At 51.1% G+C, this 17,533-nt stretch overlaps 1 long non-coding RNA gene across 1 annotated transcript; it reads left to right on the forward strand.

Moving 5' to 3' along the window:
- The first annotated feature begins 3,689 nt into the window (after positions 1-3,689).
- Positions 3,690-10,764, forward strand: LOC134507003 (uncharacterized). Its single transcript, XR_010068860.1, has 4 exons — positions 3,690-3,779; positions 5,715-5,884; positions 6,772-6,957; positions 7,797-10,764. It is a non-coding gene; the product is annotated as an uncharacterized LOC134507003 (long non-coding RNA).
- Positions 10,765-17,533: the final 6,769 nt, after the last annotated feature.

The following is a 17,533-nucleotide window of genomic DNA, read 5'->3' on the forward strand; positions in this document are numbered from 1 at the left end:
AAACTGGCACACTCTTGTGGATTCAGAGGATGACTTCGCCAAAGGGAACTGCCTGGGGTGGGTTTTTCCTGGCGAACCCTTCCTAAAGCACTTAGGTACTGAAAGAGCCACGAGGTTATAAAAGGAGACGTTTGGAAATTGAATTTAAGCTTGGAGTTTGGGTTCTGTTCAATTCACTTCCCGTTGCCCGGTCACCCAACACTTTGTATTATCCTGAAATTGCTTCCGGCGTTCGTTGCAGGTACTAAGCGAGTTTTCAGGGTGTTCAGAGCAGAGTGAACATAACCTCCCTTTCCACCCCCTTAATAATAATAATAAGTACACATAGAATTGTAACTGGTTACTGCTATAATGTCATATATACTATGATTTTTTTTCTTTTTTTTTGTTGTTGCAATTTTTCTACTTCTTTTGTAAAGCACTTTCTATTTTTCCCCCCTCTTTATGACCATGTATGTATCTCCATTTGTATTATCATTGTGTTCGGGTTTTGTTTGTTTGATATAAGTTAATAAAAAAGGGACGAGAAACGGAGTCGGCCGCCTCTCCATTCCTTTCCCTGGAAAAGGCACTCAAGAGTTCATGCCTGCAAAGTTTAATCATCTCCCCAAGCCGCTAACAATTTATGCTAATTGTTATGCTACTCGCTTGATGGCAGCAGCTGCTTTTTTTTAATGCCTCACCCGCTAATTGTGGGCGATGCACAGCAGCAGCGGACCAGTTTTCGTGCCTGCACCTTGTTGATGGGAGGATTTATTTAGTTAGCCAAATTGCTTTGACGGTGTGTGGGATGCGGTGTCCCTGCACAAAAAGGGGCAGGCCGAGGCAATTACTGGGTGGCTGTGAAATGGGGGTACGATACATCAGGATATATTACATTATAAATAATTCCCTCACTGCCCTCCTGCTCGGAGATGAAAGGGGTTGCATTGCTGGAGCTGGGGGGAAGACATGCAGGCCCCCCTGAATTTTGGGCAGAAAAGGCAGGTAATAAATTAAAATAAATGGAACAAAAATGGTGACTACGTTTTTGCTATTGCTGTCCTGGTCACCCACAATAGATTATCCATCAAGAATAGGAAAATACTATGAAGTGATGTAGCTTAAATACGGAGAGTCTGCCTGGATAAGATTGAAGGCTCATATCTAGTCTGTTTTGTGTCTTACAGCTGCCAAGCAGATGCCCCAGTGAAAACCCCGTGACCAGGACAGGATCTTTCTCGTGCCCCCCGGCTACTGGTGTCAATGGCCACGCAACCAGAGGTAGCCTTACTTGCACTCTGCTGACCTCTCCAATCTTCTTTCCTGTCATGAGTGCCGTTGAGCTGAAGACATCAGCGCAATGGCACACATGACAATAACGAGGAAACAGGGGAAGGGGCTCAAGATAAGCAGCCATCAACTCACAAAGAAGAAGGAAGAAGATACAAAGGCTAAGCGGATCGCGAGGCACACCCAAGCGGTTAGCGCTAGCGCAACGGAGATCGCCCAGCTGACAGCAATCACCGGATGAATAAGGAAACCGATGATGGGCGATCCCGGAGCGCCAGCGGGGCCTCGCAACCCCTCACCTACCGGCAAGACAGCATGTTGGACAAAGGGGGGTGACGTAACCGCGAGTGAGGGGGCGCTGACCGGCGCAGGGTATTTAAACCCCGCACCGGCGCGCTCCTGTCACTCTGTTTTTTTCTACAACTGGCACTACGCGATGAATAAACCAGAGCCTGCTTCAACTGAACCAGTGTCTGTGCATTACTCGGCGGTAGGCAGTGCATGACATTTCCAAATGAGTGATCCCCAGTATATCTTGTGACAGGGAGTTCCACGATTTAACTAATGCACGATCTACCGAAGGGATTCTCCGACCTCTCGTGACTCTCTCTCCACCCCGATTAAATTCACTGGGCAACTGTGGATTCTAATACCAGCTTTCTCCAGGCACGCATTTATGTACGCTGCTGTCGTGAGTACTGATGGCGAGTAGGAGGGGGCCCCTATCCAGGGGGGAAAACGCATGCGTTTTCCCTCCTACTCGCCATCAGTAGTCATGACAGCTGCTCCAACTTCACTTTGGAGATTTGCAGCCTCTGCCCCAAGGAATGTACATCCTCTGACTGGGCGCAGGGGAGGTAACAGAGCAGGGGAAGTGAAGAGGGAGGGGAGGATGCGTGTTTGCGAGGAAGCCTCCTGTCTTCTGCTCCTGAATTGGAGGCTGCCCTTGGAGACACATGCCCTTGGGGGGCATGCATCTCCTGGTTCTGGCTGGTGAAGTGTCAGACCTTGTGCCTGGCAGCCTGGTTGTGCCACCCATGTCCCAGGGCTATGAGCACATCAGCTTTGTAAAAACCATCCTACTAATTTGTCATGCCAAAAAGACGATGAGCTTTTTAGGGAGGGCAGCGTGTGGAAATCTCTTCCTCTGCAACTGGTTGGGTTGGTTCTCGTTTTCTTTGGCTGTTGGGTGTCTCCGTAAAGAATTCAGGGCCTCGCAAAGCGAGAGGTTGGGCTGCATGGTGACACGAGGGCGGGCCAACCTGGATGGGCTGTAGGCCATCCCTGGCGCTGAAAGGGAGAGAGGCGCTTGGGGCATACTCCGAGCACACCTTGGCGGATTGCTCATTCCATGACGTGGAGGTGGCTGAGGCCATCAGGTTCTGGCGTGGACAGACTGACGACCCGTGGGCATCTGTTCTGCCTGCACGATCCCTCCAGGGGGGCAACGGAACTGAGCTTCCCTGCTGCCCAGCAGGCGCCTGGCGAGACCCGCTTCCCAGGGTGACGCGCTGCTGCCTCTAGTGGTGGGAGACGCCAAGGCAGCAGGTACCTTTTCAAATTTAGGACGATTTCCTTTTTTTGTCCACTCTAAGCAGGTACAGGTAGTCCTTGCTTAACAACTACAATTGGGACCAGAATTTCAGTTGCTAAGCGAAGCAGTTATTAAGCGAATCCAACCTGATTTTACAACTTCTTCTCAGTGATCAGATCACTGCAGTCATTAAGTGAACCACATGGTCGTTAAGCAAATCATGCAGTTCCCCATTGCTTTTGCTGGCCAGAAGCCAGCTGGGAAGATTGAAAATAGCAATCATGTGACACTGCAACGGTTCTAAGTGTGAACCAGTTGCCAAGTGCCGGATCATAATCTTCTTTATTTTAATTATTATGCACATAATTATTAATATTGCCACGAGGGGCCCAGGTGCTGGGGAACAGGCTTAGAGAAGGGAAACCGAGTTAAATCACCTGAAACTGAGTTAAAACGCCTGTTCCGGGCTGCATCGCCTATGCTAAGGGGCAGAAAACACTGCCCTCCTGTGGCCATTTCTGGCGGTACAGCCGCAAAAGGAAATAAACGGCTTCTTATCGCGTGGCATTGATATTCTTCATTATTTTTATTATTATGCACGGGATTATTAATATTAATACTGCCATGAGGGGCCCAGGTGCTGGAGAGCTGGCTTAGACAAGGGAAAGCGGGTTAAATCACGTTAGACCGAGCTAAAAAGCCGGTTCCGGGCTGCATCGCCGAGGCTAAGTGGTGCCGTGTGATCTACGAGGATTATCATCCTGATTACGGTTATTAGGATGACTTCTCGCGATTCTTTCTGTCCGGCTCCTGCAGGAACGCGCAGCCCCCCGCCGGGTTTCCGCTCGCGCCCGCGCGCCTCAAAGCCGGCCCGGCCGCGCGCTTCCCCCGCCTCGCCACTCTGTTGCACTCGCGGGCGGCCAGCGCCGTTCCCACGTTGCTGCGGCCGCGGAGGGCAGCGCCGCCCGCCCAGGTAGGGCGCCTGCGGGGCTCGGGGGGGCGGGTTGCGGCGGCTTCCGCCTCGGGCTTGCGCGCGTTCGGCTCCCCGTCGGTCGCAAACCGAAGAAGGGGTTGTGCCCCGTCCGGTCTCCCCCGAGGTGGGAAGGCGAGGCGGAACGGAACGGGCCGGGCAAACACTTTTGCACGCGACTCAGCAGAGACTGCCCATTAATTAATTAATTAATCAACCCCCATTAATTTTTTGGGAGGGTCGGACGGAGGACTGAGTCGAGTCGCCTGTTTAAAATTCTGAGAGTGGCGGATATTATCACTTTTTTCTTGTGTTTTACACTTCTTAGTTTTTTTGTAGTTTTACCTTTGCCGCAAACTTAACAAAATTCTTAGAGAAAAAAAGCAAACTTGCTTGGGAGGAATAGTCGGGAAATGAGCCACACCTGGAGGGGCACCCGAAACCCCCAGGTGGTGCTTAATTCGAATCAGGCCTTTGCCGTTTCTTCTGAAGGCAGCAGAACGGCTTCGGAGAGGCCTCTGAGAGGAGCAAGCCCTGATCGGTTTGTTTCATTTACCCTTATTTATTGAGTCGCCACTGTGAGCTGGGCATTAAATGGGATTAAACACCCCGTAGAAGCATGCCAGTAACAATGCCCCCTGCATAGTAAATTGGTATACATAATTTATAAGTTGTAGGTAGTTACTTATAAATTATAAAGTAGTCCAGGATTTTGTTGATGGTTTTTGCCCTCTCTTATATAATATTAATATTATATTTGTAATATTATATTTATTATATTTATCAAATTTATATAGCCACCCATCTCACAGATGTGTGGCGTACAATTAAAGCAAAAGTATTTAAAACAGAGGCTTAAATTGTCAGTGTGTGTTTTTGTTGTGTTGGCATATTTGGAGTTTTCTGTTGTATCAGCCTCCCAGAGCTGTTATTGTGAGATGGATGGCCACAGAAAACTACTTTAAAATATATATATATTTATTAGTATGGTTTATTTTGGGGCCCCAAGGATTGAGGGACCCCTTTTGCTCCCCATCTGGGTTGCCTTTTTCTTCACCTGCTTTCTCTTTATTTAGCTCCTTTCCAGAAGATTGCAGACTTGTAAGATGTATTTTTTCTTTGTAAAAATGTATTTTTATTTAGCAAAAGAAACAAGAAAACAAAGAAAAGGAAAAGGAATACAGATACATACATAAAATAAACTTCAAGCTACAGCAAAGGTTGAAGGGGAAATTGGGTCATAAAAAAATTAAGGCAAAACAAAAGGGGAAAAAAAGAAAAAAGGGAAAAAAAAAATATAGGAAAAAGCATTCTAGTAGCCTCCTCTTCTCCCTCCTGCCCCGCTAATTGCTACTTTTTGTACTATGCTTTGGCATCTGTGATTATTGCTCATTTCTTTTGGATGGTTTTAATAATTTTTAAAACCGATTCTCTTTTTCTTCAACAATCAAGAATTAAAGAATGTTAAACCCTGAACTTTACTTGGAGGTCCTCGGGGAGCTCTGATTTGTTCTGGTTGCCTCTGAGATTTTCTCATTTACAGGATTTAAAGCAGCAGTGCAAATAGCGTTAACTTCACTAGCAAAGTTGGAGATGAGGGTCCAGCATATAGGTAATCCTCGTTTAGCGACTGCCTCGTTTAGCGACTGCAGTTACAACGCTGATGAAGGTCTGTACAGGAGGTCTGTAAAGCAAAGGAAAACTGAAGTAAGATCACAGCACAGTCATGGTTTCATATAGCAACCACTTTGTTTAACAACTAAATTGCCCATCCCAATTGTGGTCGCTAAACGAGGACCACCTGTACTTGCTGGATGGGGAAGCAGCTAGACTAGGCTATCGTAATAACACTCTGGCCTTTCTAAATTAGAGCAGTTAAAATAAGAGATGTCTTGTTTCTGAAAACCTCCTTTATATCTGTCTGCCTTGCCTTTTCAGGTGCAAAACACTGGGTGACTTCGGTGTGGATTTGTTTTTAACCCCTGGATTTGATTCTGATGAGGATTCAGTGGAAGATGCTCCAGATTCTGGGGAAGATGAGGGTAGAAAGCCGCCTTCAAAGCTTGACAGCAGAAAAACCCAGGGTGTAATTTGAGACCAGCGAAAAGGTGAGTTTCCGTGACTTGGACAGACGGATAAATAGATGTATAGATTTATTTCCGGTGGCTATTAAACCGTGTGCCTAGAATCTCAGTTTGGGAGCTGACCGAAGCTCCTAGCTGAGCAGAGGGTAAGAGCAGACCAACTCTGCCTTGTCTCCACTGTCTTTCCTGGGGGGAGATGAGAAGGGGCTTCCTCTAAAGCAGGAAAAAATAAAGGTAGCAACCCCACTATATTACTGTTTAAATACATTTGTAAAACACTGTAATTCCATCTTACTTCCTTGAAACTTATTTTACCTGTTGCTTCATCTCACTGTTCTTGTTTTCAGTCCATCATCTTAGTCTCCCAAATATCTTTGCTCCTTTTTAATTTGATTGTCAATTTATAATAGGATCATGGGCTGCAGGTCTGTGGTGTTGGCTGGATTTGGAAAACACCGTGTCTGTGTTGCGTAACAAGCAGTTTCCCAACTTTTAACTCTACTGAGGTGTAACGTGGCAGGCTGGTTCGCACAACCTGCCAAGTGGCCAAATTCATACAGCCTCTTGAACCGTGAACTGTACAGTCCCCTTTTAGCCTGTGTCTAAACTCAGTGTTTCAATAAGGATGTCGTGATTAATGTATTCTAGGACAGATGCTAATTCAGATTCATCTTCATATAAATGTTTTTTATTGTGCTCTTCATCCAGAAAGACTTAATGTATGGTTTACAGCTCAGTTTAAAAAGAAAAAAACTTTGTAGGCTTACACTTAAAAAAGTCACGGTGCAAAAGGAAAGGGGGAGGGAAAAGGAAAACAAAAGTACTCCAATCACAATTCTGAACAGTTATGGATCTTACAGCGTCCTTCGTTAATTTTTCAATTTTACCTTCTGCTTCTCTTTTTCCAATAGGAAAACTATCAGTCCGTTTGCAACCGGCGGTGCGTCCTACGGATCTCCCAGCTAGAGTACGTCCGCTGTTGTCACCTTCATCCGCTGCCCATATTTCCGGTGCCGGGTTCCAAGTATGATGCATCCGAACGAAGTCAGGCGACCTCTGACTTACCCCTTGGCCCAAGTCGTCACTGGCTGCGCTGAGTAAGTAGCTGCTGATCGCTTCCCCCACTCGGGCACCCCCTTGGCCCCGTGGTGGCTTCCAGAGGGTCAGATTCAGAAACGGTCAGCGATTGCGGGTAGGACTAAAAGCATGTTGGATTTGTAGTAGTTTGGGTTTCTCAGTTCTAAATGGTTTCAGTGCCAGCTTCTTCCCCCAAGACGTCTCCCTTTCCACTGCTTAAGGCCGCTTTCCACCAGTCTTGGCAGAAGCTGCCTTTTTTTAAATACTGAAATTTTTAAAAATTTGTCTTCAATTTGTGGGTGGTAGTAATGTGCCCCCATGAAGAGTCATTCTGAAGGTCAGCCTGTATATCATTTATTCAAGAGCCAGAATGGTGGAATAGATCAGTGTTTCTCCACCTGGGCAGCTTGAAGATGGGTGGACTTCAACTCCACACGCAAAGCTGGCTGGGGGATTCTGGGAGTTGAAGTCCACCCATCTTCAAGCTGCCCAGGTGGAGAAACACTGATCTAGATTCACCTCCCTAGGTTGGAACAGCCCATCCCTGTTCTTAAGTGCCTCCAAACATTTGGGATGGTGGCCTTTGCCCCCTTGTTTCTAGGGTGTGTCTCTGGGAAGCCTCCTTTCCCCCTTACAGGGCTGTGTTGCCCAAAAGAAAATGGGGGGAAATTAAGATTCAGGCCACCCAGGCTTTCTTCCCCCACCCAGATGTCTTTCTGTCCTGCAGCCTGTCCCTGTCTGCAGATGTGACAGTGCTGATCAATTAATTAGCACTGGTGATTAATTAGCCCCCAGCTGCTTTTTCTGTTCCCTCCTCTTCTTGATAAGGTGGGGTTGATGCCTCCTCTTCCCTCCCCAGGGAGCGAAAGGGCCGTGCCTGGAGGCTGGGGCCGAAAACCGCCAACTTGGGCGCAGCTGGAACAGCTGGCACGAGGAGGAGAGGACGTGGGTGGAGACTTGGACTTCTCCAATGGGGACTGATGGACGGGCCTGGAGTGGCCTTTATGCGCTTGGGGAGACGCGCCATAAAATTTGCAGTCAGGCGGGGGAGCAGTAAAAAGACTCAGCTGTGGCTATAAAAGCTGTGGCTTTTTTGAAGGACTTCTCTGTTTCCTTGCAAGCACCCTCAGATGAAAAATACTTTGTATTTTTTTGGAGCCCACAGCAAGAAAAGTTGGACTGCATCTCCAGGGCAACACAATGCTTGCTTTGAATTTCCCCCCCAATTCTTGCAATTGCCCATTTTCATTTCTGTATGCGCGGAAGACTTGTTTGAAGGGGATGGGGAAACTTGTGCGGGTTCGTCCTGTCTCGCTGGCAGAAATGGCTTGTAAAAACAGCCTGCCGTGTGGATTTATTTCTTGTGCGTGGATCTCAGTGTGCTGAAACTGCAGCGGGCAAAACGGCTGGATCCCGAGGGAGCACCGTTGTCCCCTGCGGCTTTCACCGTGTTGTGATCCGTGCCCACGTCTCTTGGCACCACACCGGGCCCACCAGGAACCGAGACCCACCAGCTTGTTGTTTGAGGTCGCCCAGCAGATCAGATCTAGCTGTTGAGGAGCTTGCAAACCTTACAGTTTTGGTCTTGATTTAGTCCTAAGCGAGTCAGGATGTGTTTCTGCAGTTTGCGAGTCAGGTGGAGGAGGGCATTGCAGATCCCCAGAGAGTCTTAAGCTTGGCTAGGACAGCCACGTTTTGTGGCTTGTGGGAACGGGGTTGAAACTCAGAGAACCCTTGGTGGAAGCCTTTGGGTCCCATGAATCCCAAATGGCGGCTTCTCTAGCTTTAAGCTGTGGGCAGTGGCAGGTAGGTGCAACAGCCATTGTGGGCCCCTGTGCCTTGGGTGAAGGACACTTATGTTCTCTGGCAGCCTTGGGTGGCACAAGTAGAAACTTCAGGTTCAGGTGCCAGGACAGTTTTGAGTCAGAAGAACCTAGAGCAGTGTTCCTCAACTGCGGCAACCTGAAGATCTGTGGACAGTCTAAGTGGCTGGGCGATTCTGGGAGTTGAACTGCCTGCATGTCTTCAAGTTGCCAAGGTTGAACACTGACCTGGAAGGTCACAAACGCCCACCGATCCCAGGTAGGTGCCAAATGCGGGTGGATGTGAACTCTGCTTTCATTAAGCTGAGTGGCTTTTAGATGGGTGGACCAGCACTCAGAATTTCCCAGCTTAATCTCTCGAAAATTCTGGGAATTGAAGTTCTCCCATGTAGAAGGCATCAGATGGCTGCCACTCAATTCCCGGCATTCTGCAGCACATCTCAGAATTCTGGGAACTCCAGTCTGCCCATTGGAAGAGGCATCCTCCAGAGGGTTGGATTTCTGTTCCCAGAATTCTTAGCAAGAGTGAGCTGGAGAACTATGGGAGTTAAGTCCCCCCTGCCCCTGGTAGAGAGTGCCAGATGGTTGCCCCTCAATTCCCAGAATTCTGCAGCATATTTAAGAATTTTGGGAGCTGCAGTCCACCCATCAGAAGAGACTCCTTCCAGAGGGATGGGTTTTGGCTCCAAGAATTCTTAGCAATGGTGGGTTAGAGAATCATGGGAATCGAGGCCACTGCCCCCCATCTGGAGACCACCAGATGGCTACCACTCAGTTTCCAGCATTCTCCAGCACATTAAAAGTTATGGGAGCAGAAGTCAAACTTGGAGGCGTTGAAATTCTGTGCCTTCTAACAGTGGACTTCTGTTCCTAGAATTCTTGATGATGGGCTGGAGAATTCTGGAAATTGAAGTTCACCCACCTGGGAGACAGGGAAGCCCCATGCCCACTAGGTGGTGGGCCTCCACTCCCAGAATTCCCTCTTAGGAACTCTGGGAATGAGGTCCACCACCCCAGGGGCATAGAGCCCTGAGTCCCTGTATCTGGATGGGAGAACCCCAGTTCCCAGGATTCTCTAGTCCACTGTTAAGAATTCTGGGGACTGAAGTCCCCCAACTAGATAGCAGGTGAACAAACAGATGCAACCCACAATCCCCCAGCTCATCGCTCTCCTCTGGGAGCTGAAGGTCAGCATGGAAATGCCACATGAACCTCAGCCCCCAGAATTCTGGGAAATGGAAGCCATCCATCTGGGAGGCATCAGGGCCTTGTGTGCTCTGGAGATGTGGGCCTTCACTCCCAAAACACTCCTGCACATGAAGAGTTCTGGGAATGGAGGTCCATCCAACTCAGATGCACAGAACCTGCATGCCCCTGGCCAGAGTGGATTGTAAGTCCCCAGAATCCTCAGTGATGGGGACCCTCCCCCATTTTTCCCCCCAGTGTAGAGAGCAGTCAGAGGGAAAATCCTCGTGTCTTGAGGTTCCTGCCTTGCTCATAACTAGGGATGCACAAGGCAGGCAGTGCTTGAAATAGGCCCCTCCTGTGTGTGCTGAGCCTGGCAGGGGCTCTGCACTTCATTTCAAGCCCTGGCTGTGTTGTGCGCCACTACTTGCAGCAAGGGATGCACAGAGAAGATGCTGTGCATGATGGGCTGGTGGGGTACAGGGCCAAGGCGCCAGCAGCAGCCCTGGTCTTGCCAGAGGGCCCCCCTGCTCCATGGTTGAAGCCAAGGGCCTTGGCAGGGGCTGGGAGAGGCCTATGGAAGATGGGGGGGGTCAGGTGGGCTGCTGGGAGATGCCCCTTGGTCTCCAGCTGGTCCTTCTGCCCACTCCCCATCCTCCCTAGGCCACTGCATGTCTTCTGGGGGAACCCCTTCCCCCATGCCAGGGGCCCAGGGAGGAGGGGGTGAGGGCTGCTGGGTTGTGCCAGTTGCCATCTCCCAGCAGCCCACCTACCCCCACCCCATCCTCCCTGGGACTGCCCCTGCCAAGGTTCTTGCTACAGTCCTGGCCCTGGGGGGCGGGGTCTGGGGAGGAGGGGTTTCCCCCCAAAACCAAGGGGGGGGTGCATTACTTGTTTTCTTGAATTTCAATAAAAAAAATTGAATGTCTCCTGCTGTCTGCATTCCTTCTTCCCTTCCCCCCCCCCACCACCTTTGGCTTCAAGGGGGCCCAAGTTGGGGAGGGGCAGGCCTTGGGCAGCCCCCCCAGACATCTGCCAGGGGCTAGAGTGGCCCTCCCATCTTCCCAGGGCCTTCCTCTCCCCCCTCCCCCCAGGAGGGCTGGTGGTGGCTGAGTCAGAGCAGGGAAGGCACTGGGAGGGGGCGAGGGGATCCCTGCCAAACACCCACTGCTCCCTTTCCCGAGCCCCCTCATGCCAGGCTTGCAGGGAGACCATTGGTGGCAGAGGGAAAGGAAGATCTGAGCAGCATTTCTCAACCTTGGCAGCTTCTGAAGTGTGTGGGGACCTCAACTCCCAGGTGAAGTCCACCCATACTCAAGTTGGGAAACCCTGGACCAACGAGGGGGAGAGGGACAGGCAGGTCAGAGTGCCCCCACCCAAGTTTCCAAGGGAGCCACCTCTGCCTGGCTTGCAGGGAGACCATTGGTGGCAGAGGGAAAGGAAGATCTGAGCAGCATTTCTCAACCTTGGCAGCTTCTGAAGTGTGTGGGGACCTCAACTCCCAGGTGAAGTCCACCCATACTCAAGTTGGGAAACCCTGGACCAACGAGGGGGAGAGGGACAGGCAGGTCAGAGTGCCCCCACCCAAGTTTCCAAGGGAGCCACCTCTGCCTGGCCTGCCCATCCCCCTGCCCTCAATGCCAGGACCTCCCATTCCTTCCTCGCCGATGCCCTTGCCCACAAGCCTGGCATGAGGGGGGCTGGGAAAAGGGAGCAGCAGGCGTTTGGCAGGGACCCCCTTGCCAACCTGCCTCTAGCCCCCTCCCAGCGCCTTCCCTTCCCTGCTCTGACTCATCTGCCACCAGCAGCCCTCCTGGGGAGACGGGGGGGGGGGAAGAGAGGAAGGCCCTGGGGAGATGGATGGGCCATTCCTGCCCCGCAGGCCTCTGGGGGCCGCCCAGGGCCTGCCTCTCCCTACCCCCCTTGGGCCATCCTTGAGGCCAAAGATGGTGGAGGTGGCCAAGGTGAGGCAGAGAAAGGCAGGCGCTGGCAAGATTGGGGGGGCAGGCAAGCCAGCCGGTCGGAGAGCCCTTGCCAAGCAACACCCTTGGCTTTACGCCCGGCCCCTCCAACCGGCTGGCCCACTTGCCCCCCCAATCTTCCTGCCAGGCCCCCTTCCCCCACACACCCCTCTCTTACCTGTGAGTCCCGTCCTCTCCGCCGCCCATCCAGCTGGGTTTCCACAGGTGCCGGCAACACAAAAGCCCTTTCATACTTACCACTTTGGCCTAACCTGGTTCCTTAGGCCAAGGCTTGATCTAACAAGCAAGGCTACATTTACCCTCCTCCCCCTCCCACCCCCAATAGTTCTACTGCCCACAAAACCTTCCCCCAGGAATGGCTGTTCTGAAGGACACACCCCGACAAGCACCCGTTTCATACATTGAGCCAGTTCTTCCTTTTGACTGTTATTTTCAACTGCTTTGCTGGAAAGCCTTAATTTAAAGTGACGGAGAGCTGGACAATATGCATACATACCTGTGTATGTATATTGTCCAACCGTCCATCACTTTAAAATTAAGGCTGTGTGTATGTATATCGTAAGAAGCTAAGGTGCCCCTGAGCTGTCTTAGGTTGATTTTGGTGCTCTTGAAAACGCACAAGGGGGAAAAAGGACCTGTGGGTGTCTTGAAACAGAACAGGCAAGCTCGGCCACACGTTTTTTCCACCGCTGTACAAACTGGGGAGACACACACACACACTCACACACTCCCATTCACACCAACTCCCACACAGGTTGGTTGAAAGCTGGCAAGGGCTAAACATGGATAGGCAACGCCTGAGTGTGGATGCCTGGGAAAATGTGCAATTCCACATCCTCAGCCAGGTGGCCCTGCCGGGAAAAACTGCACACATCCTCCACACGCAAAATCCAATTAAAACGGAGCATAACTCTCTATGGGTACGCACACACACACACCCCATTCCAGAAGGGAGCAACAGGGACCCCCCCCCAACTACAATACCCTTCTTCTGCTTCCTTTTTCTCCCCCTCCCGACAATTCCCAGGCAGGTCCCCAACTGTGGATGGACCCTCTGCAGCCTCCCAGCAGCGAACACCCAGATATGCGAGGATGGGGGAAAAAACCAACAACGCACACCAAGAGAGACACAGAAAGCCAAAGAGAAAGAGAGAAGGTGCCCCACAGAGCTTGGCTGTGCTGTACCATCCGAGCTGAAGTAAACACGGACCGGAGGAGTTTTCGGTGCCGGATCAGTTTGTCTGTCTTTGGTATTATTTCAAAAGTTGCCAGCGATGCATAGACCTCCCGAGGAGGGAACTGCGTCGTACCGGTTCCAGCCAGGGATGTTCTCCCCAGAAAAAGGAAGGTGGGGGGGGTTCCTTTCTCCTTGGGATCCGCTGTTGGCCCTTCTGCCGAGGTGTGTTCGCAGGCGGGCCCCCTCCCTCTCCAGGCATGTGTGTCTTCCTCCCTCCCTCCCTCTGGATTAGTTCCTCCCACCCTCCCTAATCCAGAAAAACATCCCGTCCGTTCTTTCAACTCCCCAATTCAGAAAAGTCCCATGTGGCCTCTTGGGTGGGCTTGCTTCTTCAGGTCATGAAATGTCAGATCGCAGAGGAGAGGCAGGGGATTATGACGGGGGCTTGGCGGGGTCGCCGAGAGCCATCAAGGGGGTCCCGTTCTCCTGCTTTGGTGAGACCCGGCTGGGGAGAAGCGTCCCGCCGTAGGGTGACGAAGCCACGCTTCCGGTGGAGGCCGGGCGAAGCTCCTCAGGAGGCAAGTTGCCATCGGTGGGCCGCAGGGCCGGGGGCTGCAGCGGAAAGGCCACCGGGAAGCTGGCCATGTAGAACACGCGGTCCACCCGCTTGGCCACCTGGGGAGAGAGCACAAGGGGAAACGGTGCTCGTGAGCACGAGAAGGGAGTGCGCCCCTGAGTGAAGCCGGTGCATGGATTCGGGCGTGGCCAACCGCTGGGCATTTGGGAACTGACTCCCAGCCCAAGGTGGGCTGAGCTTGCAAGGATTTGGGGAATAAAAAGTAAAGCAAAAAGGGTGCCCATAATTCGGCATCATCCGTCCTCCTTCCAAAGCCGAACCAGAGAGCTGCAACTGCTCTGCCAGAAAGAGTGGGCCCGCCTGGCATCAGCCACAGGCTCTAAAGCAGGGCTTCTCAACCTTGGCAGCTGGAAGGTGTGTGGACTTCGGCTCCCAGAATCCCCCAGCCAGGTTGAGAAACACTGTTTGAGACCCTGCACTAAGCAGCCTTACGGAGACACAGGGCTCCTGGTTATCCGTATTATTCAGTCTGCTCAGGTCTCCCTGCGCTTGGCGGTGCCGCCCCGCGATTCCTAATTGGCTGGGATTGGCTAGCACCCCTGGCTGGTTGGGGTCCCACACCCATGCCCGCAAAGAAAAACAAAGCAAGTGCAGAAATAGCAAGAAAATTAAAGAAAAAAAAAGAAGGGGTAAGGTAAGGAATCCCAGAATCACAAGACCCACACAGGAGTTGTGGGTCACGCTATCTGTGCACCACGCCAAGTCAAATACAACTTTGGTTTGTTGGGCCAGCAACAAAGCTAGACACTGTGGTTTGTAAACCATGGTTTCTAGCATCTCATTTTACAAATCCAGGGCCTTGTGGCTGATTCAACAAGCCATGGTTTAATACAGGGCACAAGCCAGGTTTAAGAATTCCACGATTGTTGCTTGGACATCCTTCCCATTATTTAAAAGTATGATTGGGCAATATGTTCCACACACTTTGAAAGTAAGTCAGGAGTAAGCCAAGTCAGGGTTAGGAAGGTACACGCTTTCCTAAACCTGACTCTGCTTACTCATGGGTTACTCTCAGGTATATGGGATGGCAAATGCAGGCAAACTACAACTCCCACGCATTTTAGTCAGCACTGCAGCAGGGAGGACATATGGGAAATGCACACAAACAACCGCTAAACTCCCCTTAACCGCACAGGCAGCCATACCTGTTTGTTTTCCAACCTGGAGGACTTCCCCGGACTCTGGCTGAGGAGCAGGACGTCCACACGCGCGGGCCGCGGCCGACCCCCCCCCCCCCGAAGACCAGGACGTCGGACCCTTCGGAGCTGCGCAGGCGCACCGTCTGCCCCAGGGCGCAGCCCCGCCCCAGGCCAGCTTCGCAGACGGAGACAAACGCCTGCTGCAAATTTGCTCCAACCGAGAAAAGCTGGCGGCATTTGCTCCTTTTAAGACCTCTGAGTGGCTCGGGATTGGCTGCCTGGGGTCAGCTGACCCTGATCCCAGGAGGGGTCTAGGCAGCTGGGCCTGCAGTTCCTTGCTTTGGCCGCCAGGGGGCAGCTGCTCTACAGGGTGAAGCTATGGACCCCCAGCTCTGTTGCTGCCTGGAACGGTGTGTGTGTGGGGGGGTTGACAGTGTTGCCCCCCTCTCCCTGCCTCCCTGGTTGTATTTGCACCACAGGGCGGGGCTCAGCCAGCTGATCCCAGGAGGAGTCTAGGCAGCTGGGCCTGCAGTTCCTCACTTTGGCCACCAGGGGGCTGATGCGGCGATCTTTGTTTGCCGTGAAACCAAGCGTGTAACTGGGCTGGTGCAAACGCTCATCCGTAATCGTTGGAGTGAAGGTTGATTATTGTGTCCCAAGGTGCTGATGTAGAACGACTCTCTGGGACGATTAATCCGCTGCAAATAAACTTCGCGTGACTCTTGAAAAGTTGTTTCTGTGAACACACGCTTGTCCCTTGGCCCCGCGGCTAAACCGAGAGCAGGGATTTGGAGCCACACAAAAAGATCTTGATTTTTTAAAATTATTATTAGGTGCCAAAGTTATACAACTTTCCGGACATTGCCGAAAAGGCAAGGAAAAATAACCATTACTCACAGTCAACGGCGTCTCTCCTACGCATTTACTTTTCTGAGCTGCAGAAAAACATCCTGGCGGACCTGCAGGGGCACCTGGAGGTGACCGGAATTCAGGCGGGGGGTCTCTACATGTCCTCCCCCCCAGGCCAAAAGGCAGGCTCGCTCGCCCCAATCCGGCAGCTTCCGAGCGTGTTGGACTAGCCTTCGCCAGAGCCACTTACTGGGCATGATGGGAATTGTAGTCATCACACTAATCAGAGGCGAGATCACAGGAGAGCCCAGCCTACGCTAAGGGACAAAAAACACTGCCCTCCTGTGGCCATTTGTGGCGCTACAGGCATAAAAGGAAATTCCTTTTTATCGCATGGCATTAATATTCTTCATTATTTTCGTTATTATGCACGAGACTATTAATATTAATATTGCCATAAGGGGCCCAGGTGCTGCAGAACAGGCTTAGACAAGGGAAACCGAATTAAATCACCTGAAACGGAGTTAAAACGCCTGTTGCGGGCTGCATCGCCGAGGCTAAGGGACAGAAAACAGTGCCCTCCTGTGGCCATTTGTGGCGGTACAGCCATTAAAGGAAATAAGCGGCTTTTTATCCCGTGGGATTAATATTCTTCATTATTTTCATTATTATGCACGTGATTATTAACATTAATATTGCCATGAGGGGCCCAGGTGCTGCAGAACAAGCTTAGACAAGGGAAACCGAGTTAAAACACGTGAAACGGAGTTAAAACGCCTGTTGCGGGCTGCATCGCCGAGGCTAAGGGACAGAAAACAGTGCCCTCCTGTGGCCATTTGTGGCGGTACAGCCATTAAAGGAAATAAGCGGCTTTTTATCCCGTGGGATTAATATTCTTCATTATTTTCATTATTATGCACGTGATTATTAATATTAATATTGCCACAAGGGGCCCAGGTGCTGGAGAGCAGGCTTAGAGAAGAGAAACCGAGTTAAATCACCTGAAACTGAGCTAAAACGCCTCTTCCGGGCTGCATCGCCGAGGCTAAGGGACAGAAAACAGTGCCCTCCTGTGGCCATTTGTGCCGGTACAGCCGCAAAAGGAAATAAACGGCTTCTTATCCCGTGGGATTAATATCCTTCATTCTTTTCATTATTATGCACGTGATTATTGATATTAATGTTGCCATGAGGGCCCCCGGTGCTGGGGAGCAGGCTTAGACAACGGAAACCAAGTTGAAACACGTGAAACTGAGTTAAAACGCCCGTTGAAGGCTGCATCGCCGAGACTAAGGGACGGAAAACACTGCCCTCCTGTGGCCATTTGTGGCGGTACAGCCATAAAAGGAAATAAAAGCCTTTTTACCGCGTGGGATTAATATCTTTCATTATTTTCATTATTATGCACGAGACTATTAATATTAATATTGCCATGAGGGGCCCAGGTGCTGCAGAACAGGCTTAGACAAGGGAAACCGAGTTAAAACACGTGAAACGGAGTTAAAACGCCTGTTGCAGGCTGCTTCGCCGAGGCTAAGGGACAGAAAACAGTGCCCTCCTTTGGCCATTTGTGGCGGTACAGCCATTAAAGGAAATAAGCGGCTTTTTACCGCGTGGGATTAATATCTTTCATTATTTTCATTATTATGCACGTGATTATTAATATTAATATTGCCATGAGGGGCCCAGGTGCTGCAGAACAGGCTTAGACAAGGGAAACGGAGTTAAAACACGTGAAACGGAGTTAAAACGCCTGTTGCAGGCTGCTTCGCCGAGGCTAAGGGACAGAAAACAGTGCCCTCCT

The sequence above is a fragment of the Candoia aspera genome, chromosome 18, assembly GCF_035149785.1.
Source record: "Candoia aspera isolate rCanAsp1 chromosome 18, rCanAsp1.hap2, whole genome shotgun sequence".
Taxonomy (NCBI): Eukaryota; Metazoa; Chordata; class Lepidosauria; order Squamata; family Boidae; genus Candoia; species Candoia aspera.